This window comes from Vulpes lagopus, chromosome 11 (assembly GCF_018345385.1).
Source record: "Vulpes lagopus strain Blue_001 chromosome 11, ASM1834538v1, whole genome shotgun sequence".
In the NCBI taxonomy this organism is placed as follows: domain Eukaryota; kingdom Metazoa; phylum Chordata; class Mammalia; order Carnivora; family Canidae; genus Vulpes; species Vulpes lagopus.
In genome coordinates, this window is record NC_054834.1 from 58,565,629 (window position 1) to 58,578,654 (window position 13,026).

The window sequence follows — 13,026 nt, forward strand, 5'->3', positions numbered from 1 at the left end:
ATCTCGGGTCTCCATGATCGCGCCTTGGGCCAAAGGCAGGCGCCAAACCGCTGCGCCACCCAGGGATCCCTAACTTTTAAAAATGATGCATTGCTGAAGCACCTGGTTGGTTCAGGTGGTAGAACATGTGATTCTTGATCTCAGGGTTCTGAGTTCAAGCCCCACAAAAGGCACAGAGATTTCATTAAAAATAAAATTTTTGAAAATTTAATTTAAAAAATTTGAAATTGAAAACTAATATAATAAAATATAAATAAAATGGCACATTTTTGGGTGTATGCACTATAACTGAAGATTTATATGGGATTAGCAAGGATCACATAAATATTTCTTCTACTACTGGACCCACAAAAAAACTGATAAACAATTTTCACAGTAGAGTAAATGTTAGGCTGCCATCCATGATACTCTTTAAAGTGACATGTACCAATTACAACTCTTAGAAAACCATATTCAGATCTAACTGGCTGAAGAGATTTTTTTGTTTTTAAAGACTTCATTTATTCATGAGAGAGACACAGAGAGAGAGAGAGAGAGAGAGAGAGAGAGAACCGCTGAGCCACTCAGGTGTCCCTGGCTGAAGAGATTTTATAAATGCCATCAACAGGACAGCCCAGGTGGCTCAGCGGTTTAGCTCTGCCTTCAGTCCACGGCATGATCCTGGAGTCCTGGGATCGAGTCCGGCATCAGGCTCCCTGCAGGGAGCCTGCTTCTCGCTCTGCCTGTGTCTCTGTCTCTCTCTCTCTCTCTGTGTCTCTCATGAATAAATAAATTTTTTTTAATAAATAAATGCCATCAACATATTAAAAAGATAAAAAGGTGATTACAAAAGTTTAACTCCGTTTGAAGATGCATTGAAGATGCATAAGTGATAGCTAACAAATTTTAATTTCAAAGTGAAGGCCAGGAAAAAAAAAAAAATGAAGGCCAGCTATTGATCTCATGGGATAAAGAATAATATGTTAAATCATTTGAACGGCCACACAATAGTTAACAGCTTACTGATGAGAAATTTATTCTCAGATAATAACTAAAAATCTTGTACTGGCCAAAAGTAACTTCATGTCATTTTTCTGGTATTTGCATAAGAAGCTAGATAGAATCTCCACTATAAAGTAATGACTATATATCAACTACACATGATGAATATGCCAAAGTAGTTATTTTATAACAATGTTAAAACTTAAAATGTTATTTTAAGTCCACAGAAACCCTGCAAATTAAAAGGGCAAAAACGATCCTAAACCATTACCATTACCAGGAATCAGACTGCTAGAATGGGGGTAGACTAGACTAATATGTGAAATTTAATGATTTTGCTATAAAAACATGAAAAGATACACATTGTTCACTCCAGGAAGAGGTGGAATTTCAGTTTGATAACCTTTTAAGTTATTCAACTACTATAAATTACTAAATATTCAGGGAAAAGAACCGATATCCTTCTGGTCATTATAATGTATTTTTTTTAATATATGTTTTTTTTAAATGTATGTGTTATTAAATGTTTAAAATCATAGTACTTATGTGACTTGATATGCCAACTTGTTCTCTCTAGGGTATCTTTGATATGTTCTATCTAGGATTATTTTGAACAGCAGCATAACATTCTACCATGTGTGCATACTATAATTTGTTGAACTGCCTTTTTTTTTTTTTTTAAGATTTTATCTTTTTGACAGAGAGAGAGAAAGCACAAGCAGGGAGCAACAGAGGGGGAGAAGCAGGTTCCCCATTGAGCAAGGCTCAATGATGCCAGGCTCGATCCTAGGATCATGACCTGAGCCAAAGGCAGACAGTTAACTGAGCCACCCAGGCACCCCACTTTTGTACATTCTTAATGTTCTTAGTACGGATGTCCAAAAAGGAAATTTGATAGATACTACCAAGTTTTTCTTTGCAAAGTGCAAATTCTACTGGTCTGTTTGTTTTTTTAATGCATCTAACCAGAAATAAATATTTTAAGATTTAAAGTTTCAAACAGGGCAGCCCTGGTGGCTTAGCGGTTTAGCACCAAGCGGTTTAGCACCACCATCAGCCTGGCGTGTGATCCTGGAGACCAGGGATCAAGTCCCACATTGGGATCCCTGCCTGGAGCCCGCTTCTCCCTCTGCCTGTGTCTCTGCTTCTCTCTGTGTCTCTCATGAATAAATAAAATCTATAAATAAACAATTAAAGTAAGTTTCAAGCATGGGGCACCTGGCTGGCTCAGTCAGTAGAGCATGAGACTATTCATCTCAGGGTGGTGAGTTCAAGCCCCACATTGGGTGCAGTTACTTAAAACTAAAATCCTTAAAAATAAAGTTTCAAAAATAAACCAATAGAAATGAGTCAAGATACTAAAGAAGAAATACAGAAAAAGAAACAAATTTGGAAATAAGATAATTCAATCTGAACTACCTGTGGGAGAAAAATATGGAGTTCAAGAGTTCAAAAAATGAGTTGAAAGCTAAGACTTAAATAGGGGCGCCTTAAGGTCTGCCTTCAGCTCAGGTCATAATCCCAGGGTCAGGCTCCTTGCTCAGCAGGGAGTCTGCTTCTCCCTCTGTCCCTCCTACTACTCATGCTTGTGCTCTCTCTCTGAAATAATAAAATATTAAAAAAAAAATAGGGTATACTCTAAATACAATCCTCTGGAAGAATATATCAACTGTGAATGATAAAACTACTGGAGAACTTTAGTGGGAGTAATTTCATTAGAGTGGCATGGCCAGAACTATACTGCCAAGGGCTAAGAAGTAAATACAAATTCAAATAAAGGCTAGAGTACACATTTAAGAAGTCTGGAAGAAATAAAGACAGGTCCATAGATTTGAGGAGGCACAATCAAAAGACGGCTGCCTAAGATCTCAGATATCTGATCATTTTTAAAGGCTGAAGAAAAAGGGCCCAAAAAGGTGAAGGGAGGGGGGTCCTGGGGTCCTGAAGTCACTGGAGAGGCTTAAGATGCTAAAAACAAACAAACAAACAAACAAAAACCACACACATTTCAGGATGAAATCCACAATAAAGAATAGGGGATAATCTTGGAGGGAAGGAGATGTTTCAGTCCTCGAGAGAGTAATGAAAACACAAAGTATGTACTGATAGAAGTTATATTCAGAGACAGAGGGTTGGAAATCTGGTGAAAGTTCATACCTATTGATTTCTACACAGGAACAGACTAATCTGTTGAATTAAAGAAGTGAGGGGTAGAGTAGGGTTTTGAGAAGTAAAGTGTGTATATGACACATTCTCAAGTGCTTGGGCAGGTATCTGTGAAGGTGTTTAGTAAAGACGCTACACTTTGATTAAAGGATATAGGTATAGCATGCCTGTATTTGACTACTTTTATAATAATTATATATTTGACTCTCCAGTGTCTATTAGAGACTTAGGGCATATAAAAACCTTTAAGACATAGTCTCTGATCCTAACAGTTCAGATACTATTTTATATTTTTACATTTTCCCCAAATATAATGTATTAAGTTACCTCCTAGGTTATAAATTGATATATTTCATTTTCTTCCAATCAGATTAACAAGAAACAATTTCAAGCTATATATACCTTCAGATATGAGATCCCTAGAAGAGATTTTACAAGTTACAGAGTAGCCACTAGAAATACTTTCAGAAATGCCATACTAGGAGGACTTAGGGCAACTCACAAGGCAAGCACCCCAATTGCTTTCTACCCAAAAGTACTGGCAAACCAACTGTATTATGATCCCTAACACCCTAAGTAAGTTTCCATACAGAATTCAATTTTAAATACACATGTATAATAAATACCAAAATGTCACCAAATTGTCAAATTTCACTAAGAATGTATCATATATAATTATCATGAGCCAATGTAATAATACTTGCCCTTTGCATGACTTGGCTTCAAGGACCCCAAATTACACGAACTTCTGATTTACATAAATTAAGTAGACAATATCTCTTCTGTAGAGCAGTTTCAAGTAAGTTACAGCTAGCAATTTTAACCTTCTTAAAAGTACCTTAAAATGGAATTCTATCTATACCCTGTTTTCACCTTCTATTTTCTTTCCACCAGTTGGCATAAGAATGAGGTTTGGAGAGCTCTGCATTCCAAATTTAGAAGGTAATAATATAGTTAGGAAAGGCAAACCTATTAGAATTTTCTCAAACAATGAAAGAATTCTGCATGTCCAAAAGGAAAAGCCATGAGAGTAAGAACTGGAATAACCATATTTAAGAAATGTGAACCTCTACTTGATTTAAATTAACATACAACACGTCTCTATAAAACCATTCGACTATTAAAGTGGTTAGACTTGATGGAAAAGCTTATAACAGAAGTTAAATATAGAATTGTTTTTTAAAAATAATTTTTTTAATTTTTTATTTATTTTAGAGAGAGCTGAGTCCACAGCAGGGCTAGGGACAGGGAGAAAGAGAGAAATCCTCAAGCAGACTCTCCGCTGAGCACGGAGCCTGACACAGGGCTCAATCCCAAAACCGAGATCATGACCTAAGCCAAAATCAAGAGGCAGCTGCTTCACCAACTGAGCCACCCAAGAACCCCCAATTCTTTTCATATTTTTAGTGACTTTTTCAGCTTTAAACATTACAAGTAGCAAATATTAATATACAACTTTCAGAAGCTGAACCATTCCTGATATTTTAAACATTATTTATTTAAATAAAGTTTTTAAAAACTTGAACATGCTATATATCAATTGTTATTTTTCTCAAGCAGTGTTTTCCATCTCACGTGCACATACACAAAGATAAAAGAAAATTTATAGTACTTGGCTAATTTTACCCTATATTTGCTCAAAGCAGGAAACCATGTCTTACTGTCTTCATTCATAGCAGAGTACTTTGCACTTAGTGGGCATCCAAATATGTATCAGATAAAATAGTTTCCATACACATATTTTATCACTTTTTTACCTGACATAATAAAATTTGTGGTGAGAGTCTGTGATCCAGCTACAAAAAATATCTAAAGCATAGTAACCAGATTAAAAACTTAATATTAAAAAAAAAAAACAACTAATATTTGGGAAGCCCGGGTGGCTCAGTGGTTTAGCGCCTGCCTTTGGCCCAGGACAGGATCCTGGAGTCCCGGGATTGAATCCCACGTCGGACTCCCTGCATGGAGCCTGCTTCTCCCTCTGCCTGTGTCTCTGCCTCTCTCTCTGTGTCGCTCATGAATAAATAAATAAAATCTTTACAAAACAAAAACAAAAACAAAAACCTAATATTTTTGAAGCCAATATTAATTTTATCTAGTTTAAAACACAGAATTCCAGTTAATACACTGCAGAGATACTTGTACTGTCTCCACTGAAACTGATTACAAGTTGGCCCAAAACATGTTTTGTTTTGAGAATGTAATGAAGCATAGCATCATAGCTATAGACTATAGAGCTCATAACCTGCAATTTTCATTGTAATTTTATGTCACTTTACCCTACTTAATTTCAATAGGTTGTCATAAATTACATTATTTAAAGCCCTCTGAAGTATTAATTTAAATTTTACTTTAGAAGAAGTATCTCTAGAAAGTCTGGTTCAATTTTCAATATGTTATCACTCTATCTAACTTATTAACTATTTAAGACTATACATTATATATCTAAAGTCGTATAGTTTACCAAACCCACAAGCCTCTCGTTCTATTATTAAACAGGTAACACACAGCCAAAATATATACAAATGATATCTTTAGGCCTTTAAATAACCACTTTTTCGGGTATGAACATTTTTTAAGCAAGTTATTTTCTGCAAATGTTTCAAAGTTTACTATCTCATTGTGTAAAAAAAACTGAAAGATTTTAATTTATGAATAGTAAGCAACAAAAGTAGGGGTGAAGCTGAAGAAATTGAGGTTAACAAACATTTCTAGTAAGTTCTATGCCTTTTTTTCTTTTAATTTCTAAAATGGAATACAGATCTTCAGGTTAAATGGAGTTACACATCCTGATAAACCCATTGTAAACTAAATACGATTTAGAAAATGCACTTAATACACCTAAACCTACCAAACATCACAGCTTTAGCCTTGGCCACCTTAAACCTGCTCAAAACACCATTAGCTTACAGTTGGGCAAAGTCATCTAACACAAAGTCTATTTTATAATAAAGTGGTAAATATCTCATGTAAGGTATTGAATACTGCACTGAAAGTGAAAAATAGAATGGTTGTGTGGGTACATAGTGGTTTTAAGTACATCATTATTGACCCTCATGATCACCTGGCTGACTGGGAACTGTGTCTCCCTGCCCCTACTCAGCATCACAGAAAGAGTATCAGGCCCCACACTGTTAACCTGGGGAAAGATCAAAAATCAAAATTCCAAGAACTCAATGTGTATGACTCACACCATGGTAAAGTAGAGAAATCTTAAGCCAAACCATGGTAAATAGGGGATCGTCTGTAATTGGCTAGCCGAATGCAGCTAAGTTTTATAGTTCCTAGCAAATTCTATAAAGGCAATGTTCTTGGTAAGCCATATGTAATCAAATGTAATTTATAATAAATGGCTACAAAATTCTAAAGGGGGGAGGGAATGACTTATTTTGCTCATCTAATTATTTCAATATCAAATCTAAACAATTTTTTTCCAATTAGAAAAGATGTTCCAGGGGCGCCTGGGTGGCTCAGTCAGTTAAAAGTCTGCCTTCAGCTCAGGTCATGATCTCAGGGTCCTGGGATCAAGCCCCAAGTCGTGCTCTCTGCTCATTAGGGAGTCTGCTTCTCCCTCTCCCGTTATGCTTACCCGCGCTCGCTCTCTCTCACTTTCTCTCTCAAATAAATAAATATCTTTAAAAAATAAAAGATGCTCCAGCATTACCAATTATGAAAAATAAAACAATTTATATGACCACCACTGGCAATCCTTTGTTTTCAATGAGACCAAAAATTGATCTTTCACAATTTAGATCCTTACCTAAAGGATAAAGTATATAGCTCAAAGGAACAAAGTACTGTATTTTCTGTACTTCTCTAAATTTCCACTTCTTTTACATGTAATCTTTTTATTAAGGAGGGGGAAAAAGGCAAAGCAGGAAAGAAAATTCAACATGAAGAGTGTATCTAGAAATCCTTAAAAGGGACATTAATCTCAGAATGTAAAAAGCAGATAACAGAGAAACTGGGTTTTAATTCAGTTTTTAAAAACTACATTAGGCACCTTAATTTTTAAATATCTCTAAAAACTAGAAAAAAATCATTCCTGTAAATCAAACACATATTAATAGCAGTAACATGTTCTATGTTCTTCATACTTCCGATTTCAAATTAATGTAACACAAGACTTTTGTAATTGTACAGATAGTTTCCTTAATGCAGAATTTAGGGAAGATAAAAGTATTTTAGATTGAAGAAATAAAAGGCACAAAAGGAAGGGGGGGGAAATAACTTTAAAAACTGGTCAACACAAATGTTATTTCACAACTCTGATCTTCTAACAGGTGTCATGGTGTATTCTTAATCTTTCCCCCAAGCTACCACATATTTCACTGATTTTATAAGTAAGTGAACTCTGGTCTCTAGTAGCTTGAACATTTAAGTCAAAACAGATTTCTAAGTTTCCCAAATTCAATTAAATCAACGTCTTCCCCTAACTATGACCCAGCTTCTTCTACCTTACCTCCCACTCAGCCTTCCCCAGAGCAAGGAAAAATTCTCATTCTCCTAGAAAATTAGAGAAATTATTTGGGTCAAAGTAACAAAATACATTTAAGGTAAAACATACTGTCCCTGGCTTGTTTCAGTTCAAAGACTCCCTAAAGTACTGACTTGGCATTAACCAGTAAATACAAAAGATAAATCAGTTTACTGACTTAACTGTTCTCAACCCACAAATGCCATCCTAAAAATATAGTATTTCTAATACTCAACCAGTTTTTTTTTTTTTTTAGTTTCCACACAAGTCCTAAGAGCAGAGGCTCGAGGTCCCCAGTATAACAGTGTGCACCTCAAACAACACGTTGCCTTTGTGTAGTGACATACAGCCCAAGTACCTACCAAAAAGAGCAATCTGATCTGCCAAATAGGTCAAGGTCTAATTTGACAAACATTTAGGTAAAATGTATAACATACATCTTCCAAATATCTATTCTAGCTTGGTACTAACGGTGATTAAGATAAGGTCCAAAAGAACAGCTATGACAAAGCTACAGAAGCAACATACTAAGTTGTTAATATCACCTTTTTTTTTCCTTCCCCAAATCACTCTTAATCCAACCAAAAGAAATGGACTGTATTTCCTTAGGTGGAACACATGAGTGTTTTGGCTGCCCTAATAACCTACACTGATTCAAAACTTCCATTCCAAATATATACCCCTATTAAGCTTATTGCTAAATGTTCCAAGATACTAGACAAGTTATTTTTTAAGCAGCTGGATCCAGAACCAGTAAAGACGTTCAAAATAATTTTAGACTTAAATTTGTATCATATAGAAAGGGTTACCATAACAAAGCTTTCAGCAAGTTGGGGGTGGAGGGGGGGAGCGCCTCTAAAGAAGTAATAAATAAACTGGTAGACTCCTCTATTTTAACAAAATTCTAGTCGTTGGGTCTCAGAAGTAACTTTCAAGATAAATGCCACACTGGAAGTGTCTCCTTCAGACATTAGAAAATTAGGACAGCTGCAAACCCTGAAACTTTACATGAACATTTCTTTTGGCAGCAACAATATAATCATATATCAAGTTATTTTGTGTCCTTTAATAGTTAAGTGGCAAGAATAACTCTGGAGGGATATTTTAAATACTGAGAACTTCAAAGTTCCTTAAATCCAAATATTGCCATGCCATCTTCATCTCCAAAGTCAAACATAATGGGATGCAAGGGCAACTACATTACTTATGCTTTTTAATTAACTACCAATAATGCAAATCTAACCATATCCCCACCTTTGGTGAACTGCAGCAGGGAGAACACAGAAAACTAACTGGGAAGCCAACAGAATACATTGTAACACTTGAATGGAAACAACATGCAACCAAGTGTGCCATTCAATGGATGTAAAAGGGGTTAAGGAGACAGTATTTCAGCATTCAGAAATTTACATTTGCTCCTTCCTACCTATAAATGACTTCAGTATCAAATACTTAAAACCAAAGCTCTGGGATCCCTGGGTGGCTCAGTGGTTTAACGCCTGCCTTCAGCCCAGGGTGTGATCCTGGAGTCCCAGGATCGAGTCCCACATCTGGCTCCCTGCGTGGAGCCTGCTTCTCTGCTTCTCCCTCTGTGTCTCTACCTCTCTGTGTGTCTCTCACGAATAAATAAAATCTTAAAAAAAAAAAAAAAAGCTGAATCAGAAAGTTCATTCGAATAAATAAAGTTCATTTGACAGCTGCTGCTATTTTCAGTTGCAAGGGAAAAAAAGAAAAGGCTCTCAATATCCTACAATACAAATACTTATGTGCCATAGTGGCTACCGCAGCCTACCTCTGTAATTTGCACCTTATTTTAATGGTAGTCCATGACAGAACATCCAAAAAATTAAAATAGTATGATCTGAAGCTTCTTTTCAAGCATGTCTACAAGAAGAATTATCTCATAAAAACCATCCACTTTTATGTGACTCTAAAACTCCATGCCCAGAAGCCAATGACTAGTTTATAAGCAAGATAATGACTAGTTCAATGGAAAAGGTATTATGACAATAAACTAAGACTGGCTCACCATGTTATGATCTGCCTGCCTAATATGTGTTTAGCTACTGTAGTCAGCAATGTCCAAATATAAATTTGAAACATTTAATGACTAGTTCTGTTCTAGATTTCAAGCTCATCTTACCTTTTTAAAACATAGTTTTAATCTAAGGATCTCCATTAAAAAAAAAAAAAAAGAAAGAAAGAAGGAAAGAAAAAAGAACTTTTTTAGAAAATATATTCCCTAGAGTAGAGAAAAATTTCAGGAAAAAATTGTAACTCAGTTTCACGGGAAGTACAAAAAACCCACAGTGAAAGGTGCAAAATCTCAAATATTTCAGCACACCTCTAAACCTTGACACAAATTAAAATCAAAGTAAGTTTCAAAAGTCAAAGAGAAATAAACCTCAAACAGGCTGAGCATTATATTTTACAGGAGATGTCAACATTTTATGAATGGATCCATAAATATACCAAGAAAAATCTTAATTTAAAAGTACTTTATCTGGTTGGTTACATTTCAATCACTGTTAAGTGGCATGAAGCCGTAAGGCAGCCAATACAACTACAAAAACCACTTCTTTCAGAAAGAGCTTTTATTTTGTTTACCAAGTTTACTACTAAGTTTAATCGTGACCTATCACAACCCTTACCATAGCTCACTGTATAAAATTAGCCCTGCAACTTGCAAACATAAGCAGAATCTAGACTTAATCAAACATATGGTGGTGGGAGGCCTGTCCGGCTTCGGAAAAAAAAAAAAAAATTAAATTGAGGACGTGGGATCAACACCTTTTAGCTGGAAAACAAACCAAAAGCCCACCGATGGCTGCTCAAAAGTCTTCGACGGGGATGTGATGGAAAAGGGCACCACTCACACATTTTAGGGCGTCGAGAAATCAAAACTTTGAGATAAGCAGACACGGGGTGGGTTTAAGTAGTTCCACGGCAGAGGCTACAGCAAAGAGGCAAAACCCTAAAACGGGGCGGGGTGGGGGGTTAGTAGTAGTAGTAGTAGTAGTAATAGTAGTAGTAGTGGGGGGACGGGGTGCGAATCCAGCCCACCTCCAAGCTACTACGAGGTGCACAGGCCGCCGGGGGAGCAGCCAAGCCGCCCGGCCCCGCACCACGGAGACCTCGAACAAAGTTGGCCGGCCAGCCAGCCGGGAGCTTCCCCGTCCACCGGCCGACACTCGGAAACCCTCCACCGCCGCTAACAGTTGCTCCTGGGGATGCGAAGCCGCGACCTGGCAGGTGGGAAAACAGATTCTAAACCGGGAGGTGGGGGGGGGGGGCGGTCAGCAGGAGGTCGCGGAATCCCCGGCGCCGGGACCGCCGCCTCCCAGGTCCGGGGCACCTCACGCACACACCGCCGAGCGCAGCGCCCCGAGCCGCGAGGAGGCCGGGAAGCGGGGCTTCGCCGCGAGCCACGTACCATTTTAAAACAGCCGTGTCCCTCCCGCCGGGAAAACAGGCATTTGCCCCTGCGGAGTCTCCCCGAGAGTTTCTCCGCCCCGGGGCGGCGGGGAGGGGAGGGGAGGGGAGGGGAGGGGAGGGGAGGGGAGGGGAGGGGAGGGGGGGAGGGGAGGGGGCGCGCGCCCCCGGAGCGCGAGCAGCGCCGCCGGCAACAGCCCCGCCGCGCACGCGCACGCCGCACACGCACGCGCACACGCACGCGCACACGCGCGCGGCCGCCACGCCTTCCTCGGGCCGCGGCCGGGGACGCGCGGCGCCGGCTCCCAGCGCTCGTCCGCCGCCGGTCGCGCGCTGCCGTCTCCAGCGCCGCCCTGCGAGCCCGCCCGGAGACGCGGCTGCCGCCCGGGCCGCAGAGCCGGCGACGCGGGCCCCCGCCGGGGCGCTGGAGCTGCGTGCGCGCGCGCCTGCCTGTGTGTGTCCCCCTCCGCGGAAGACGCGAGGTCTCCGTGGCTACGGCCCCGGGCGGGGCGGGGCGGGGCGTTGGCGGCGGCGGCGGCGGCGGCGGCGGCGGGGCCCCCCCGTGGGGCCGAGCTGAACTCCGCGTGCTGGGAAGCGCCGTTGCGCAACCCGGGGCCGGGCCGGGGCCGCCGCTTCCCGGAGGCTGCGCCACGCCGCGCGCGCGCCGACCTCGCCCGGGGGGGGGTGCTGGGGCGGGGGCGCCGCTCGCCCTCCTCGCTTACCTTCCTAGAGGCCCGAGCGCTCCCCTCCTCGGGCGGCCGCAGCCCTGAGCATGTCCGGGGTGGGTGCGGGGCCGCGCCGGGGACCGCGAGCCGGGCGCCTCAGCAGGCGGCACCACCCAGCCCGCGCTCAGCCCCTCTCGGCGGCCGCTGCCATCTTGTCCCGGCGGCTGAGAGGAAACGGCGGAACGGCTCCCCCCGACCGCTGCTGCTGCCGCTGCCGCTGCCGCTGCCGCTGCTGCTCTGGCTGCTGAGCGTCGGGCCCGTCTCCCTCATCTTCCTTCCCGGGGGCTCGGGGTGCGGACGGCGCGGCGGGGCTGGGGCTGGGGCGGCGGGAGGCCGGGCGGGGCCTACGGGCGGCGCGCGGGGCGGGGGCCCATTCCCGCCGCGGCAGGCGGAGAAGGACGCGGCCCGGAGACGCGGCGACGCCGGGGCCCGCGCGCGGCTCGCTCGGCTCAGGCCGCCGCGCTGCCGGCAGGCGTCACCGAGGCAGCTGCCGCCGGCCGCCCCACTGTCGGGCCCCTCCTCCGCGCCGCCGGCCTCGGCCGCCGCCTCCGCAGCGCCACCGCCCGCCCGGCCGCGCTGCGCGCCGAGCCCGGGCGGCCGCGCTCTCCTCGGGCCGCGGCGCCTCCGCGAAGCCCCTCCCCGGGGCCCGCCCGCAGCCGCGCCCTGGGAGCTCCGAGCCCGCCCGGCGGCCCGCGCGGACCCGGCCCGGCCCGCAGCCGCCAGCGCCCGCCCGCTCGCTGCCCTCCAGCCCCCCCAGCCCCCGGGCAAAAATACACGCGCAAAAAAAAAAAGGATCCTAACCACCCCCCCGCCCCAAGAAAGGACTAAAATGAGGAAGCAGGATTTTACAGGCCTTTCGAGATGCCGTAATCACAATTTCCCCTTCCACCCCTTTAGGATCTGCTGCTTGGCGGCTTGTTGGGCTTTTTTTTCTTTTTCTTTTTTTTGTTTCTTTTTGTTGTTGTTGTTTTTTTAAAGGGTCCAAAAATAAGGAAAGGGGAAATGCTTGCTCGGTGAACTGTTCCAGGCTAAAATAGATCCTTCCCGCTCCCCCATCCCCAAGAGTCGAGAGAGCTGTGAAGTCGGGTTGAAGGCGGCGGCGGGGGGGATGGGGGATGGGGGATGGGGGGAGCGGGGAGGCCTCCCTGCACGTCGCCCAGGAGCATCCCTAAGGTGCCACAGCCCGCCTAACTGGGAAGTGTATACCCACCTCCGCGTTGGTAACTCTCCATCAAGTTAGTTCCA

General features: G+C 42.8%; 1 protein-coding gene across 7 annotated transcripts in view; it reads right to left on the reverse strand.

Moving 5' to 3' along the window:
- Window positions 1-12,300, reverse strand: part of HIPK3 (homeodomain interacting protein kinase 3) — a 91,035-nt gene extending 78,735 nt beyond the window's left edge. Inside the window, exons 1-2 of one of the 7 annotated variants that reach the window (XM_041773700.1) lie at window positions 11,058-11,075; window positions 10,688-10,869 (exon numbers count right to left, since the gene is read on the reverse strand). The gene's annotated coding sequence lies outside the window, so the exon portion shown is untranslated. Of the gene's footprint in view, window positions 1-10,687; window positions 10,870-11,057; window positions 11,199-11,778 lie in introns of those variants that run through there. The other 6 variants (XM_041773704.1, XM_041773698.1, XM_041773701.1 and 3 more) reach the window with 6 other exon arrangements.
- Window positions 12,301-13,026: the final 726 nt, after the last annotated feature.